This window comes from Oratosquilla oratoria, chromosome 4 (assembly GCF_046742065.1).
Source record: "Oratosquilla oratoria isolate Oo_2021 chromosome 4, ASM4674206v1, whole genome shotgun sequence".
Lineage (NCBI taxonomy): Eukaryota > Metazoa > Arthropoda > Malacostraca > Stomatopoda > Squillidae > Oratosquilla > Oratosquilla oratoria.
In genome coordinates this window covers 70,439,740-70,457,239 of record NC_134780.1, presented here as the reverse complement: position 1 = coordinate 70,457,239, position 17,500 = coordinate 70,439,740, and the positions used below count along the sequence as shown (strand labels likewise).

Sequence of the window (17,500 nt, the reverse complement as noted above, 5' to 3'; positions counted from 1 at the left end):
GAATAACAATCATCTAGGCCCTAAAGTTGAGTGGATACAGTATATTATAGTGATATAGTCATTACCCAGATTTACAAGTAATGAAGTAGAAGTATCATCTCTTTAGGCCTTCACATTTTTATTGCACATGCTCTCCATTGTTCACCAAATTTATATAGTTGCGTATGAAAAGGGAGAAATGCACACAATGTAAGTAAAATTATTTACCTGGGTCATCAATTTCTTCTGTATGCTGTGGCTGACCTTGGCATTTATCTCTGTGAGATTTTAATCTTGACACAATGCCCTGTAGTTCCTGGCTGCAGTCTTTGCATTTAGCTCGGTACCCTTTGCCAGAAGTTGTTGGTAGTTTTTCAAAATAATTCCATACAGGATCATTTTTTCTGCCTGAAGGAACCACTCTGCCAAGTCCAGAAGACATCCTTCCTGGTTGATTCCAAAGCAGCAACTGACTCAGTAAGAAGCTGCTTACCTAGAACAAGTTTCAACAAGATTCCTGTTGAAACTTGTTGTAGGCTGCACAGTGATATATGCTACATGTAGGCTTATACCGTTCCTTGTATACTTGTGGCAAGTCTACATAACACTGCTTCTTATATTGATATGCTAAAAATGACCTTTAGCAATCAGATCGCATATCAGATAGCAATCCCACAATATTTAAAATCTATAAAAAAAAATCTATTTAAACAAAATAAATCTGATTTAAATAAAAAAATATATTTTTATAAAAAAAAAATAAAAAAAATCGCCAACACTAGTGTCCACTAACGTCATACAATAATACTTTTTAAGTACGGCTAAAATTGGCATTTCAAAGCATAACAGTGCGTTAAAAATAGTTTCTTATTTCACTATTAAAGTTTATATTAACTTATACTGCATTGAATAAGTCAATAGTTGATATATTTATCCTATATATAATGTTAGGTTTCTAGTTTTGATATATTTGTCCAATATAAATGTTAGGTTACAAAGAGAGCAATGGCCTCCGCTAGCGGACCCAGGGATCTGGGTGCGCACGTCCTGTGTAATAGTAGTCCTTGATATATATACATATATATATATATATATATATATATATATATATATACATATATACATATACATATATACATTTACATATATATATACATATTACCTTCTGGTAATAAAATAATGATGTGTGACTGTGGTATGTAAGGATTTGACTAAAGTGAGAAAAAAATGAAGACATAATACTTGCAGTCAACACCCCATAAGGGAAAGAAAAATCATAAGTAGTTTATAGAGCAGCAACAGGAAGAACGGCGCTGGAATCGATCGAAATAAATTGTGATCAAAGTTTTGGTAGACTTCATCTTCTTTCAGGGAAAGGACAGTAACATTCATTGCTTCAAAAAAGAAGGGGAATAGACGAAGACGTGAAGTTTTTGGAAATGTTGTTTGGTAGGAGTGTTTGAAATTGCAAAAAGAATTAAGAGATGCATTTTTTTTTCAAACCTCTTATTGATGATATAAGATTGCTTACCATGGTGAAAGTTCAATTTTGCACGATTTCGGGATTGAAGAGGATGTTTTGAGGACTTATCCTTTTCTTGAGAAACACAAAAATAAGTGTAGTTAAGCCAAAAACAGGGTTTATAGATTTAAGATTATACAATGTGTGTTGAATGTATGTCCCTATACCTAAAGTGATCACTTTCGTGATGCATTCTACAATCACCTAGGAATCACGATTGCGCAAGCAATTATAATTCCAGAGAATAACATAGAGTTTCTGCTTCATAGATTCCTAGTCAGCGACGCCAAAGGGTAAAAGGCGTCTACGTGATGAGAGATCATGAGGTAACAAAGAAGCAACAGAAGAAAGGAGAATTATGAGGTTACATTCAGAGGTACCCAACAGAGAGAAAGCTTAGTAGAATAAGTGGAAATATGAAATATAAAGAAAAGATGCCGAATGTTAGGTCCATCTACAAGACGGTCAGGAATAGGGATAAAGTACTGAATTAGCTATTCCAGGTCAATCAGAACAGAGACTACTGGATAAGTAAATGAGAAAATAAGCCAACTGGTTGCGAACATAGAAAACTTCTGAAATGTTAATCCCATAGAAAGAAAAGTGGAATAAGATGTGTTTCTCGGAGAAAATTCAGCTGTCAATATGATAAGTCTTTAGAATTAGGCGAGATATATACAGAACATATGTATTTTATGGAAGAATAAATATTTACCTCAAGTCAGATGGTAAAACAATATCAAGATTCAAGTTCGAGATTCGGGGGACAGCAATTCTAAATACGAAGTTAGAATTAAAAGGATAGAAGCCAGAATATATATTGTTACCTGTATGCCTAGATACCTGGTATTGGTGAGAAAGAGGGAATTAGAAGAGAAAATGTAGTGTCCATGAAGTGGACAGGGAACATCAAAACATTTCCCGATGTCATCAACCAAATATTGAATCATAGTGGGAATGCTTTTAGTCCCCTGTCCAATAAGGTACCCGACACTGAATGTAAGAACTCTATTGAATTTTCAAAAAGAAAGGTGTCACGTGCAGTGTGTCCTGTAGTGTAGTGATGAAGAGATGACATTTTATTGAAAAGAGACCTGACTGCTCTTTGTGTCACCTGAACGATAAAGAGATGCAAGGAAGGGAGGATAATGAAATAGTAACGCAACAACAGACAGGGGTGTCAGGGATCCTGTGCTCCCATGGTCAATGTCATTGTTCCCTCCGGAGTAACGACCAGAAATGCTATGGTAAGCAACTTTCGTTCTTTTCGGAGCGCTCCTCTATAGAAATTTCAGATATATACGTTTTTGTCGTTTTTGCAGCTCTTCGAAATATCTATACACAAAAAAAAAAGAGTATACCGCTTGTTGTAAGTGAATAAAGCATATGATCTACTATCAAGTTGTATGAGATACGTGCCTGAGTTGGGCGTACGAGGATCGTGTGTACATCTGTTAACGGATTTACAACCGCGCTCCCTGCATGTGTCACGTTGTACATTACACCAAATGCCAGCACCCATTCGTTTATTAACCATCTAGCCCATACGGTTATTTCAATCTCGAGGCCTATGGCCTTTCATGTGTTACTCAAATCTCCTTGCTCAGCTTGACTACCACTTTTCATCTCATCATTATCCAGTCCTATTAATAAAATATTACTGCAACCGTTGTTAATGTTACTTTTAGCAGCAGGATCATGTGTTTAGATAGATAATGTATTACCATTACAAAAGGGTAACATAGTACCACACATACACACATATACATACATATAAATATGTGTATAAGTATATATATATATATATATATATATATATATATATACATGTATATATACTATACTGTATATATATATATATATATATATATATACATATATATATATATATATATATATATTCATATACATATACATATACACTGAGAGAAGGAGAAAGAGAGAGGGGGGAGGGAGAGGAGAGAGAGAACTTTTTAGATTTGTCGTGGGAGGAAATAACTAGCATTTCTGCCCTTGTGAACCAAAAAGGTAAAGTCCTGAATGTAGCAAAGGAGCATTTTTTTTTTTTTTTTTGTAGTATAGCAGAATATATGAGTAATATAAAGGAAAACTGATCAGTATTTTCTTTTAATTTTATTTTTTTCGAGTTGAGAATATGCTTCAGTCATAAAATAGCGTGACTCTGCTCTGTAGGAATGTCAGTAAAGTCCTTAAAATAAGGACCACATAAGATTTATGCAGTAAGCACCAAATAAGGAGAGAGGTATGGAGAGAGAATGAGGGTACAAGATAGAGTAGAGAGAAGCGGGTGAGGGTGAGAGAAGGGGGGGAATGAGGAAGAGAAGGGTGAGAGTGGAAATATACTCGTACATATACTGTAGATAGAGAGAGGGGGTGAGAGAAGCAGACATACAGACAAATAGACAGACAGACAGACAGACAGACAGACAGACAGACTGACTGACCGACAAACACAGGCAGACAGACAGACTGACAGACAGTCAGACAAAGAAAATCAGATAGAAAGACAGACACACAGACAGGCAGATATATTTTACAAAGGATTATTTGAGCCTGATGTATAATAAGACTAACATAATTATGGTAAGGCATACGTATTCAAGATACGCAATATGTTATCATAGTACTTAGTATGTTCTTTCAGATGCATCAACTTTCGAAAATGCTTGTTCTGAACCCATCGTGGGTAACCTCTTCTTGCCTGCCATTAATTCAGTTATTCTTAACCTCTTAAGTAAAGAAGAGGGTTAATCTCAGCGATCACTAGGACTGTAAAAACAGAGACTACCCGAGTTCAAAGGTGAAGGCATTCGAGCCGCTAGTTAACCTCTCGGAAATTGGAAGAAAGATAACGATATTTATGCGGACATGTGTATCAGAGACGACCCACAAAGGGCTTGGTTGTCCAGAAGAGGAGAGAAAAACACGGATGACTGAACGAAGACAGTGCCTATTATATCATCGTTATGGGAAACTTTACTACGCATGTTAGGACAAAAACAAGTAGAGACGGGGCAGTGCAATTACTGGGCAATTACTGATTCCCTGAGAGAAATAATGGGAGGCAGAGCAGAAGCCAACATGAAAACACTTAATAGTTTATTATTGTTATTATTGTCATTATTATCATTACATCTATTATTTCATTATTCTCTCAGGAGACCCCCTTAACGCCAAAGGATAGGTTAACGTCGACTGGGACAAGGAGCCATTGAAATATGGGATTTGGGTTATGAGCAGAAAAGCAATTTGTGCATAAATTCTGAATCAATTGGTCTCGCCGGGCACTGGCCATAATTTGGATAACAATCGTATTCTTAAACGGAATCTCAGGGCCTGACAGAGCACACATAGTACTATAGGCCATATGCGTAAAGAAAGTAGAGCCCATAATTGAAACAACGTTTGGTCTTGTACCCCCAAAATATAACTTATCCCTTTCATTGCGGAGATGCTTCCCTGGCAGCTGAATAAAACTGTCTGACGGCATCCAGAATAAGTGCTAACATCGTAAAATGCAACGAAAGGTTTATTCTTCTTTCGGAGACTCCAACTTCATTTTCTTTTCTAGTTTAACAAATGCCTGGCAATTGTATTTAGCTGTGGGCGCGGGGGTGGGGTTGGCTGCGTTCTTGAGAAATAAAATTTAGTTCTACCCTTTATTGATGACATTAGTTTTGCCGAGCTATTGCTACCCGATTTCATTAGCCTTGGTGTTTGATGGTGGACTCTATACCCATTAAAGATTAAAAAATATTGGACCATAATTACAAAACTTACCTAAGTATTAGGGTGTTATACCCTATAATTTAGGGGGGATTTATGTTGATATAAAGCAATTAGATGTCTCATTCATTTATCAAATTGCTGCAGTCAAGCGGATAGGTACAGTTGCTTCCATTTATAGTGCTACAGTGATTGATGTCTTCTTGGGAGATGTCTTAGGCTTTGAGCCGTAGATTTACGATGTAAATGAGTCTTTTATGACTTAATAGACTTATACGTATCGTAAACGTTCGACACAAAAAAGTAAACCTGGTATAGCTATCCAGCCTCCGGTAATTGTAGGACCCAAAAGTCTGTTGTACTTGTCACGTAAACTAATTATTCATCCATTTTGATAATTGAGTATTAAATAATCATATTGAAATTTTGTAGTAGAACACTCTCATACTTAAATAAGGTTTAGAAATGGGAAATCAGCAACTCTAAGAGCCTTAATCTAACTTTACTAAGTAAAATTACTGAATGTCGCTTGATTTTTTTTTTTCCACATCTGTCTCCGGAAACATCTTCTCAGGGCCCGAAGGCTTCCAATGACCATAGGGAATATGACAGACGTGCTTTGATACAACCCTAATTAGTAGGCAAGGAAAGGAATTTTGGCCTATTCAACGACGGGTACTGGCAAATGATGGTCCCGCGAGATGAACGTCAGAGGGCATCATATCCCTGCCGCCCATTTTGAAAACCAGTCAACACCCTCATCTCCATCTGCAGATGCAACCCCGATGGGATGACACTCGGTCTCCTAACCGGACCTAAGATATAGTTTTCCATTTCGACTGTATTGCCTCTACCTTTTCACATAAGGGAATCTGACAATTGGTGGATGCCCTCCCTCCTCCTCTTCTCTTACTGCTGTAAGCTGTAAACATACAAAGAGTCCCACACTATAGGCTCTATTCACACTAGCTGTTCAATTAAAATGAAAGTTAATTGAGCACTTCACACACAACCACGCAGTTTATCTTTGACTATACAGAACCGCCGCGGTTTCCGCGTTTATCAAACCGCTAATATGAATTCTCAGTTAAAAGTAATCTTCGTGTGCACATGAGGAAACATACTGGAGAGAGGCCTTTCCATTGTGAGATATGCGGGAACTCTTTTTCACATAAAAGTCATCTTAATAGGCATATGAAGATCCACACTGGAGAAAAACCTTTCCAGTGTGAGTTATGTGATGTTAAATTTGCACAAAAAAGTAATCTTAATGAGCATATGAGGAGCCATAGTGGTGAAAACCTTTTCAGTGTGAGCTGTGTATTGCTGCTTTCTCAAGAAAATGTTAGCTCAAGAGACATATGATAAGCCATACATGAAAGAATACTTAAGCTTTATAATTTTTCACCTTAGTACATACATACATACATACATATACCAAGGCTTTTTTCCCCCTTTCAAGGGAGGTAGCCAAAAAGGGAAAGGCATAAAAACACTCCCACCCATTTCATCCCTAAATACACTCCACACCCCTCCCACCCTCCCTCTCATCTGAGCACCTCCTGGATGACGGGTCATCCCTGCGCCTTGCCCACCGCTCTGCGTCAGAAGCAGTGTCGCAAGACACAGCACATCCACAGCAAGGCCGCTTCATTTAATCGGCGACCCCCCCTCTCCGTCCCCCCTTGCATATAAGGAGAGGACGGGGAGAAATCCCTTCGGGCTGCGTCAAAATTTGCTCACACATACTACCTCACCCCCCACCACCCCCGCCCATTCCTCCTCATGCAATCACAACATCATCCATATACAACCATTCTCCACTCACCTCTGTCTTCCGTCCTCTCCCTTCCTTCCTCAAGAGACATTCCCCTCTTCCCCAAAGACCTCTTCACCCCATCCATCCACCTCATCCTAGGACGTCCCCTCATGTTCACTCCCTCCACATCTGCCTTCCATACCTCTTTTACTAGTCTTTCTTCACTCATTCTTTCCATGTGTCCAAACCATCCTAATATTCTTTCATCAACCCTATCTCCCAGCTCCTTTTTCACTCCTGTTCTCCTCCTCACCTCCTCATTTCTCACTCTATCTAGCTTAGTAACCCCCACCATACTTCTCAGACACCTCATCTCAAACACATTCAAACTCCTTCTCTCTTCTCTTATGTTCCACGTTTCTGCCCCATAGAGTGCTGTTGGCACAATCACTCCCTCATACAGTCTCCTCTTCGCATCCATTCCTAAATGTCTATTCCTCATTACACTCTTTAATCCACCAATGCATTTACTCGCTTCTCTCAATCTACATTCTACCTCCACCTTCACTCCACCTTTTCCTGCTACACTTGCACCCAAGTATCTAAAACTATCCACTTCCTCCAGTCGCTCTCCCTTAATGCTCACTTCCAGTCTACTGCCACTTTCACCCCTTGTACATCTCATCACCTTACTTTTACCCACATTTATCTTTAGCTTTCTTCTATCACATACTCTCCCAAACTCTGCCACCAGCTTCCTCAATCCATCCTCCGATCCTGCCACAAGCGCAGTGTCGTCCGCAAACAACAGCTGGCTCACCTCCCACTTTTCTCCATTTTCTTTAACCATCTCCAATCCCTGACCCACTACCCTTGCATTTACCTCTCGCACCACCCCATCCATGTATAAGTTGAACAGCCAGGGCGACATAACGCATCCTTGACGAAGTCCCACCTTTACCTCGAACCACTCACTCTCTCCATTTCCAATCCTGACACAAGCTCTACTATTCTCATAAAAACTCTTGACAGCTCCTAAAAGCTTTCCTCCTATCCCATAAATCTGCATAACTTCCCACAGTGCCTTTCTGTCTACCCTATCGTAAGCCTTTTCTAGATCCATAAAAGCCCAAAAAACATCCTTCCCCTTTCCTATAGCTTTCTCACATATCTGTCTTACCACAAAGATCTGATCTACACAACCTCTACCTGTCCTAAATCCACACTGTTTCTCACCAATTACTTCTTCTGTTCCTCTCCTAATCCTCCCATAAGCCTTCCCAACTACACTTAACAAGCTAATCCCTCTGAAACTACTACATTCACACTTGTCCCCTTTTACCTTGTAAAGAGGAACTATACAGGCACTCCTCCAGTCCTCCGGTACTCTACCCTCTCTCCAGCAAACATTAAATAACCTCACCAACCAGTCCACCATCACTTGACCTCCCTTTTTCAGACATTCTGCATGGCATCCATCCAGACCAGGTGCCTTACCTGCTTTCATCATCTTAGTGGTGGGGGAAAAGAATGCTGCCACCAAGTATTCCCACTTGGATCCTGAGAGGCGAGAAGAAAGGGACGGGGAATGGGACTAGGCATCCTTCTCCTTGTAGCCCCACAGGGGACATTCCTAAAAGAAAAAGTAAAGGCATAAGAGAGTCTGGGAGTTTTCTGACCTGCACCAAAAGGTTTGGGTCTTTTAATGTGCGTGGATGTGGTACAGATGAGAGTAAAAGGGAAGAGATTGGTAGTATGTTTGTGAGAAGAAAGATGGATGTGTTGGCTTTGAGTGAAACTAAGTTGAAAGGGAAGGGTGAGTGTAAGTTTGGGAGTGTAAGTGGGAGGTTATCAGGAGTGAAGAGAGGGCGAGGGAGGGAAGGGGTGGCTATTCTAGTAAGTGAAGAGATAGGTAAACGTGTAGTGGAGTAGAAGGAGGTTTCCTCAAGGATAATGTGGATGAAGGTGAAACTGGGAAAGGAGATGTGGGTCTTTGTAAGTGTATATGGGCCTGGCAGTGAGAAGAGTGTAGAAGAAAGGGAGGCCTTTTTGATAGATTTAAATGAGTGCATAGAGGATTTAGGGAGAAATGTCAATGTAATAGTACTGGGAGACCTTAATGCTAGGGTAGGAAATGGTCCAATTGATGGAGTGGTTGGGAAATGTGGAGTTCCAGGAAAGAGTCGTAGTGGAGAGTTGATGGTGGAAATGTGTCTAGAAAGAGAGTTGATGATAGCAAATACAGTGTTTCGGAAGAAAGTCAAGCATAAGTACACATGGGAGAGGGTGGTGGAGGGAAGGGTGGTAGATAGAGCGCTAATGGATTATGTAGTGGTAAATAGGATTATGATAGGAAGAGTTAAGGATGTACATGTGATAAGGGGAGAGGGTGGGGGAATATCAAATCATTTTTTGGTGGAAGGTAAATTGAGAGTGGAGGATAGATGGAGAAAGAGGAAAGGGACAAAAGGTAGGGAGGTTCTTAGAGTGAACTCTTTGAATGAAAAGTAAAAGGAGAAGGAGTACGAAAAGAAGCTGAAGGAGGAGTGGGAGGGAGTGAAGGATAGAGTAGAGCTAGGTGTTCAGGAGGAATGGGGATGGTTCAAGGAGGGAGTCATAAAGTGTGCAAAGATGGTGTGTGGAACAAGAAGGACAGGAGGAAATAGAAGGAAGGGTAGTGAATGGTGGGATGAGGAAACAAAGAAGGTTGTAGAAGAGAAGAAGCGAGCTTTCACAGATTGGTTACAAAATAGGACGAGGGAGTTATATGAGAGGTACAAAGAAAAGAAAAGAGAAGTAAAGAAAAAGGTAAAGGAGGCAAAGAGGAGAACAGATGTGAAATGGGGTAAGAGTTTAACAGAAAATTTTGAAAGTAATAAAAAGATGTTTTGGAGAGAAATTAAGAGAGGAAGAGGAGGCGAATCAAGTAGAGAAGAAAAAGTAAAAGGTGCAGATGGAGAGATGATAATGGAGGAGAAGGCAGTAAGGGGAAGATGGGCAGAATATTTTGGGGAGTTGCTAAATGTGAAGGAGGATAGGGAGGGAAAGATAGCTGCAGTGGGAAATGCTAAGAAAATGAGAGTGATGAGTTAGGAAAATGGAGGAGAAATAAGGAAGGATGTAGTGAAGGGAGTTGTTAAGATGATGAAAGCAGGTAAGGCACCTGGTCTGGATGGAAGCCAAAAAGGGAGGTACAGTGATGGTGGACTGGCTGGTGAAGCTATTTAATGTTTGCTGGAGAGAGGGTAGAGTGCCGGAGAACTGGAGGAGTGCCTGTATAGTTTCTCTTTACAAGGGAAAAGGGGACAAGTGTGAATGTAGTAGTTTCAGAGGGATTAGCTTGATAAGTGTAGTTGGGAAGGCTTATGGGAGGATCTTGATTGAGAGGATTAGGAGAGGAACAGAGGGAGTGATTGGTGAGGAACAGTGTGGATTTAGGACGGGTAGAGGTTGTGTAGATCAGATTTTTGTGGTAAGACAGATATATGAGAAAGCTATAGGAAAGGGGAAGGATGTTTTTTCGTCTTTTATGGATCTGGAAAAGGCGTACGATAGGGTAGACAGAAAGGCACTGTGGGAGGTTATGCTGACATACGGGATAGGAGGAAAGCTTTTAGGGGCTGTCAAGAGTTTTTATGAGAATAGTAGAGCTTGTGTCAGGATTAGAAATGGAGAGAGTGAGTGGTTCGAGGTAAAGGTGGGACTTCGTCAAGGATGCGTTATGTCGCCCTGGCTGTTCAACTTATACATGGATGGGGTGGTGCGAGAGGTAAATGCAAGGGTAGTGGGTCAGGGATTGGAGATGGTTAAAGAAAAAGGAGAAAAGTGGGAGGTGAGCCAGCTGTTGTTTGCGGACGACACTGCGCTTGTGGCAGGATCGGAGGAGGGATTGAGGAACTTGGTGGCAGAGTTTGGGAGAGTATGTGATAGAAGAAAGCTAAAGATAAATGTGGGTAAAAGTAAGGTGATGAGATGTACAAGGGGTGAAAGTGGCAGTAGACTGGAAGTGAGCATTAAGGGAGAGCGACTGGAGGAAGTGGATAGTTTTAGATATTTGGGTGCAAATGTGGTAGGAAAAGGTGGAGTGAAGGTGGAGGTAGAATGTATATTAAGAGAAGCGAGTAAATGCATTGGTGGATTAAAGAGTGTAATGAGGAATAGACATTTGGGAATGGATGCTAAGAGGAGTCTGTATGAGGGAGTGATTATGCCAACAGTACTCTATGGGGCAGAAACGTGGAACATAAGAGAGGAAGAGAGAAGGAGTTTGAATGTGTTTGAGATGAGGTGTCTGAGAAGTATGATGGGAGTTACTAGGCTAGATAGAGTGATAAATGAGGAGGTGAGGAGGAGAACAGGGGTGGAAAGGGGGTTAGGAGATAGGGTTGATGAAAGAATATTAGGATGGTTTGGATACATGGAAAGAATGAGTGAAGAAAGACTAGTAAAAGAGGTATGGAAGGCAGATGTGGAGGGAGTGATCATGAAGGGACGTCCTAGGATGAGGTGGATGGATGGGGTGAAGAGGGCTTTGGGGAAGAGGGGAATGTCTGTTGAGGAAGGACGGGAGAGGACAGAAGACAGGGGTGAATGGAGAATGGTTGTATATGGATGTTGTGATGCATGAGGTGGAATGGGCCGGGGGATGGGGGGTGAGGTAGTATGTGTGAGCAAAATTTGACGCAGCCCGAAGGGATTTCTCCCCGTCTTCTCCTTTTATGCAATGGGGGAACGAAGAGGGGGGGGGCCGATTTAATGAAGCGGCCTTGCTGTGGATGTGCTGTGTTTTGCGACACTGCTTCTGACCCAGGGCAGTGGACAAGGTGCAGGGATGACCCGTCATCCAGTAGGTGCTAAGATAAGAGGGAGGGTGGAGGGGTGTGGAGTGTATTCAGGGATGGAATGGGTGGGAATGATTTTATGCCTTTTCCTTTTTGGCTACCTCCCTTGTAAGGGGGAAAAAGCCTTGGTGTATGTATGTATGTATGTATGTATGTATGTATGTATGTATGTATGTATGTAATATGAACAGAGCCTAACACAACGCAGGTAATAGTCCAATGTTTCTTTCCAGAGAGATCTATGAGAGGGCCCAGGGAACGTTATCAGCTGGTGGATTTCCAGTCAGTGAAACTACATGCAACCATTGGTATTATAAGTACAGTAAAGAAATTTATGAATGTATATTCTGCCTATTACCAGACAGTTCTGGTCAGCTGAGGGAAGGAATAGAGACAAACAATGGGATCTTGCAAGGCAAATCAAGGCTGTAAAGTATGCTATCATAAAGCTTCACAGGTTTCACTATGTCTTGAAAATGCATTCTTAATTAAAGGTCTTGTCCTAGTTAGCGCCAAGCGATTTCATTCACCTTAGAGAAATTTCACACTTGTGAAGTGTTATAACTTAGCAAGATAGAATTCATAATGTGTATTTGTGAGAAGGCTGTCTAAATAAAGATATCTATAAAAGGAAATGCAGATTATGTCCACTATTAGGAATCTCTAGAATTAAGAAATATGTTTCGAAGGAAAGGTTCCGAAATCTAGATGATTCTGGGTACCAGAGGTACTTCCCAGTATTCGAAAGGCATTTTCATACGGTTAATGATTTAAAATTTTTAGAGAGAACTCTTTATAATTCCTTAAGACAGGAATGGGAGTGATGACTCTTCCAACCATTCTAGGTTCTCCGGCTCACTGAGGCCAAAAGATGAACTGTTCTCGAAAGTTCAAGGACCCTCATAGAAATCCCAAAGAAATTCTTCAGATCACGAAGGCCTTATTTGGAAGGATAATCTTTTGATAAAAAATAAAAAGGGAGGAGAAGAAGAGTACTAAGAAGAAAGAGGAGACCAAGGAGAACTCAAAGATGATGACGGAGTGGATAGTCGTGGAGAACCTGAACTAGACGGAGGAAAGGGTCATAACAGAGGCAGTGGTGGAGGTTCTGGAAACAATAAGGGACCCAACTCAGTTGTTGTAAGTTCAGAGTATTGGCTCCATTCACAGGACGACGACCAAGGCGCTCAGGCGACCTCCTGGTCCTCGTTCTCAACAGAAACCTCGCTAGTCAAAAGAAGAAACCTGAATGGTTAACTTCGGCCGATGACAGGAGAGGAAGAGGTGAAAATCATACCTTGGAAGAAATACCCCTAGTGCCTTGTAAGGTCTTCGAGCAAAGACTTGGAAAAGGAAAACTACGAAATTAAACCAACAACGATCAAGATGGTTGGTCGATGTGCCGACTAACCGACACAGTTGAAAAAAAAAAAAAAAAAAAAAATCAACCCCCCATAAAGTGGTCATGGGTTACTCGGCCTGAGAATCACCAGAGGGAGGGATTTTTTTCTTTTCTGTTTTAATAAGGAAAGGGTTGGAATTTGAAGCACATTTCAAGAAAGCTGAAGAACTCATATCAGTTTCATCACAGATGCCAGATCTTTTTACTTTCTGACTTTCTTTTTCGTTCTTCAAACACTGGGGAAAAAAAGTCACTCCCCACACCATCCCATTCCCACAAAGTGGAAAGTGAGAAACCCCAGGTAGGGCAAGCCCCTGTCAATTGCGGTAAGCCGCTGGGTTTTTAATCCAATGTTTGGGTCTTCTCACCGCATGGCAAGGGCTGTCGGGAACCAACGTAAGAAGCACGCAGAGGGTACCGGGAATCGAACTCACGACCACCTGCTCGTAAGTTCGACACGATTTTCACTGACAAACTGAAAAAATGCATACAGATAAAGATCATATTCAGATTCTTTCATCGCAGTGGCGAAGAAGTTATACTAGGAGACACGTAGATGCGGACGAAATTTGTCATCTTTGTCCTATGTACTCCGACAGCCATGACAAGTGGCAGTCACTGTTAACCGCTGAGAACCCCTTCAGCACTATAGAGAAAGGCATAGTTTTGTTATGGCTTACGTCATATGTCGTATTCAGCCAAGGGACGTTAGCAGTATACAAACTATAAGAGACTCGCTTGAATGGCAGCAGCTCCAGCAAATCAGCTGGCGTTGTTGCCATGTGGCTCTCATTTTTTCTAAAAACAACTTGTTGAAAGAGAATGTAGCTAACCCCTTTAGCACGAGAACATCCTTCAGGGCTTTAACTATCTTATTCTGGTTAGTGGAAGATTATTTTGTTCAACAAAGTGGTGTCACCCCAGTAATAAGGTTAACCAATTGGAACTCGGAGATTCTTTGAGCTCGTCTGTCTAAAACAAAACAAAATATAGAATGATGACTTTGGATTTTGATTGGCTAATTAATCAACTCAAAATTTAGCCTGTTCAGGCCCAGAGCCAAAAGAAAATCTTGATAGAAGACTCGAGGCTTTAAACGTATTAGACTTTTTTTTGTTAGCATCTTCAGTAGAGTGATGGTTAATATGATTAAACTATTCTCCTCCCGAACAGCAAAATGATTAAAGAAATGGCAAATGTTTCTATAATGGAAGCCCAGCCGGTGAAAACTTGATGCACAAAGTCTGGACGAAGTTATCAAGAAAGAAAAAAAAGGGTCTTCAGGGTTGAGTGACTTCGATTTATTGAATTAACCACAAAGGGTATTTAACTCTTCTTTATGAAATAATAACATAATACGGCATTGAACAAGCCACAGCTAATATCAGATCAGACGTTTCATAGCAATTTAATTGATTTAATGAAAATAGGTACCGCGGAAGCGAGGACGAGAGGGGACAAAGGTAAAAGGGAATGAGAATAACAAAATGTTTCATATAAAAAACGCGTGCTTGCGTTTATATATATATATATATATATATATATATATATATATATATATATATATGTATATATATATATATGTATATATATATATATATATATATATATATATATATATCGAGACATAACAGGTTTGAGGAAGGTGTTTTTCTCTTCCACCTTGCTCATATACATATATATATATATATATATATAAATATATATATATATATAAATGTATTTATATATATATATATACATTTGCATAAACATATATATATTTGTGTGTGTGTGTGTGTGTGTGTGTGTGTGTGTGTGTGTGTGTGTGTGTGTGTGTGTGTGTGTGTGTGTGTGTGTGTGTGTGTGTGTGTGTGTGTGTGTGTGTGTGTGTGTGTGTGTGTGTGTGTGTGTATGTGTGTTTATAAGTATGTATATGTGCGTGTATGTGTGTGTGTGTGTGTGTGTGTGTGTGTGTGTGTGTGTGTGTGTGTGTGTGTGTGTGTGTGTGTGTGTGTGTGTGTGTGTGTGTGTTTGTGTGTGTGCGTGTGTGGGGGGAGGGGTAGATAGATAGATAGATAGATAGAGATGAAGAGAGAAAGGGAGAAAGAGAAAGAGAGAGAGAGAGAGAGAGAGAGAGAGAGAGAGAGAGAGAGAGAGAGAGAGAGAGAGAGAGAGAGTGAGAGAGAGAGAGAGGTGGGGGTAGAAGGAGAGAGGAGGAAAGAGAGAGAGAGAGAGAGGAGGGGGTAGAAGGAGAGAGGAGGAAAGAGAGAGAGAGAGATGTGTGTGTGTGTGTGTGTGTGTGTGTGTGTGTGTGTGTGTGTGTGTGTGTGAGAGAGAGAGAGAGTGAGAGAGAGAGAGAGAGAGAGAGAGAGAGAGAGAGAGAGAGAGGTAGAGGTAGGTAGGTAGGTAGGTAGGTAGGTTGATTGGTTGCGCCCGCTCCGTCCACTCAACTGTTCGTCCGTACAACTGGGATGGAATTCCTGTGTGTGTATTAATCAACTGTTTTGGAAGGACGTTAACCCATGTAACTTATTTAACATTACAAAGTCGTACTTGTCACAGTACATGCCACGAATATTAGACTGATTTTGAAAATGAATTTTTCTTTCCGCTTCCATATCTTTCATTCATGTGCAAATTTGCACTTGCAAACACCTAAACCTTTATCTGTGGCACATAAGAACTAGGTAAATATATCTTTCATTGTATTAAACTATTGTAATTTTGTTAAAAAGGTACTTTGATTATAGGGAAACAGTATTATATAGAAATATACCTGATAATCTAATCCCCTGATGTTACACGTTTTATATACAATATATACCAGTTAGTGCAACTACGGAATCGCCCCTGGTAATGTAATATACTAATGACGAATATATCCTTTACTAAAGATTTTGTATGGGACTGCAGACCAAAGCAAATGTCTTCCCACCTCGTTAGACTCTGTAGCGGAGCATGAGTGGCAGCTGTCGCGTGGTTGTTTATTTAGGACGATTGTACTGTTGTATGAGGTGAGAAAGTGTTTTGCTTGCTAGTGTCAGTATCGTATTGCCAAGGTGATGAAAACTTATGATGAGTGTTTATGTAAAGAAACTGTAGGTAAATGTGGCTTGTAAGTGCATATAGAAAAGCCTCAATATCTCTTATATGGGGAAAGGCCGAGTAGGAGCACACACTTGTACCAAAGACATACTTGCATCATCCTCCCGTCTTAGCACATAAGGGATAAAGGGCCGCTTGCACCCTCGTCACACCTCGCGGGACAAACTCAGTGCAGCGAGTCACAACTCATTCAAAGTAATGCTGCCCCACAGAAGAATCTAGTTCACCTCCTCCTCCCCCCCCCACCCCGCCCCCCGCCCGTTTTACCCTTCGGCGACCATTTTTCATGGCCTTGTTAACAAACGGAAATGCTTCATAAAGATTCACCTCAAGTAGAAACTTGGACAAAAGAGACTTAGGTCTAATTCTGTTGGCACTATTTTGGTCGAGCACCAACTTATTCAAATCTCCCATTACATAATACCTCACAACCCTATTACAGCAACCTACCTCCTAACAAATATACCCCTAACAGCCTCTTTAAATTACTACCTTTTCCCCTCTCCACCACGCCACCAAGTACTTTGAACAACACTCTACATTTGTTTGCTATTTTGCTGTTTGAACTCCCTCCTGTGTTGAACCGCACCACTGTCTACATAACGATACATTGTACACATCCCATCGGACCTGTAAGCTATTAAACTTTCCCTCTTCGATTAAGTCTTAAATGGAATTTTGGAGTAGCGTATCAGGCTTTCTCTGTACCTTTATTAGCATTTTTACACTGTTTCATCTATTGTTGAATGTTCAACAAATATTAATATTTTGCTGTACTTTCTCTCTGTAGCTCTCTCACCCTCCCTTCACCTCTCCCTTCCCTATTTTTCTCGCTTACTTAATCTCTCTCTCTCTCTCTCTCTCTCTCTCTCTCTCTCTCTCTCTCTCTCTCTATCTATCTATCTATCTATCCATCTATCTATCTATCTATCTATCTATCTATCTATCTATCTATCTATCTATCTATCTATCTATCTATCTATCTATCTATCTATCTATCTATCTATCTAATCTACCTATCTTTCTCTCATTGTTTTTTAACTATACAGTGAACAAATACGTAGGCCTTAAACTAGGTTGCTTTACTTTCCCTTCTACCAATGTTTCAAGCCAAGGAGGATGCTTTTCGTGAAACATTTCCTGAGACGTTTCCCTTCATGATA

The 17,500-nt window shown here is 40.5% G+C and overlaps 1 protein-coding gene across 1 annotated transcript in view; it reads left to right on the top strand.

The window, feature by feature from the left end:
* Window positions 1-17,459: 17,459 nt before the first annotated feature.
* The window catches only part of MESK2 (misexpression suppressor of KSR 2), a 745,500-nt gene continuing 745,459 nt past the window's right edge, over window positions 17,460-17,500 (top strand). Inside the window, exon 1 of the mRNA XM_076184260.1 lies at window positions 17,460-17,470. The gene's annotated coding sequence lies outside the window, so the exon portion shown is untranslated. The remainder of the gene's footprint in view (window positions 17,471-17,500) is intronic.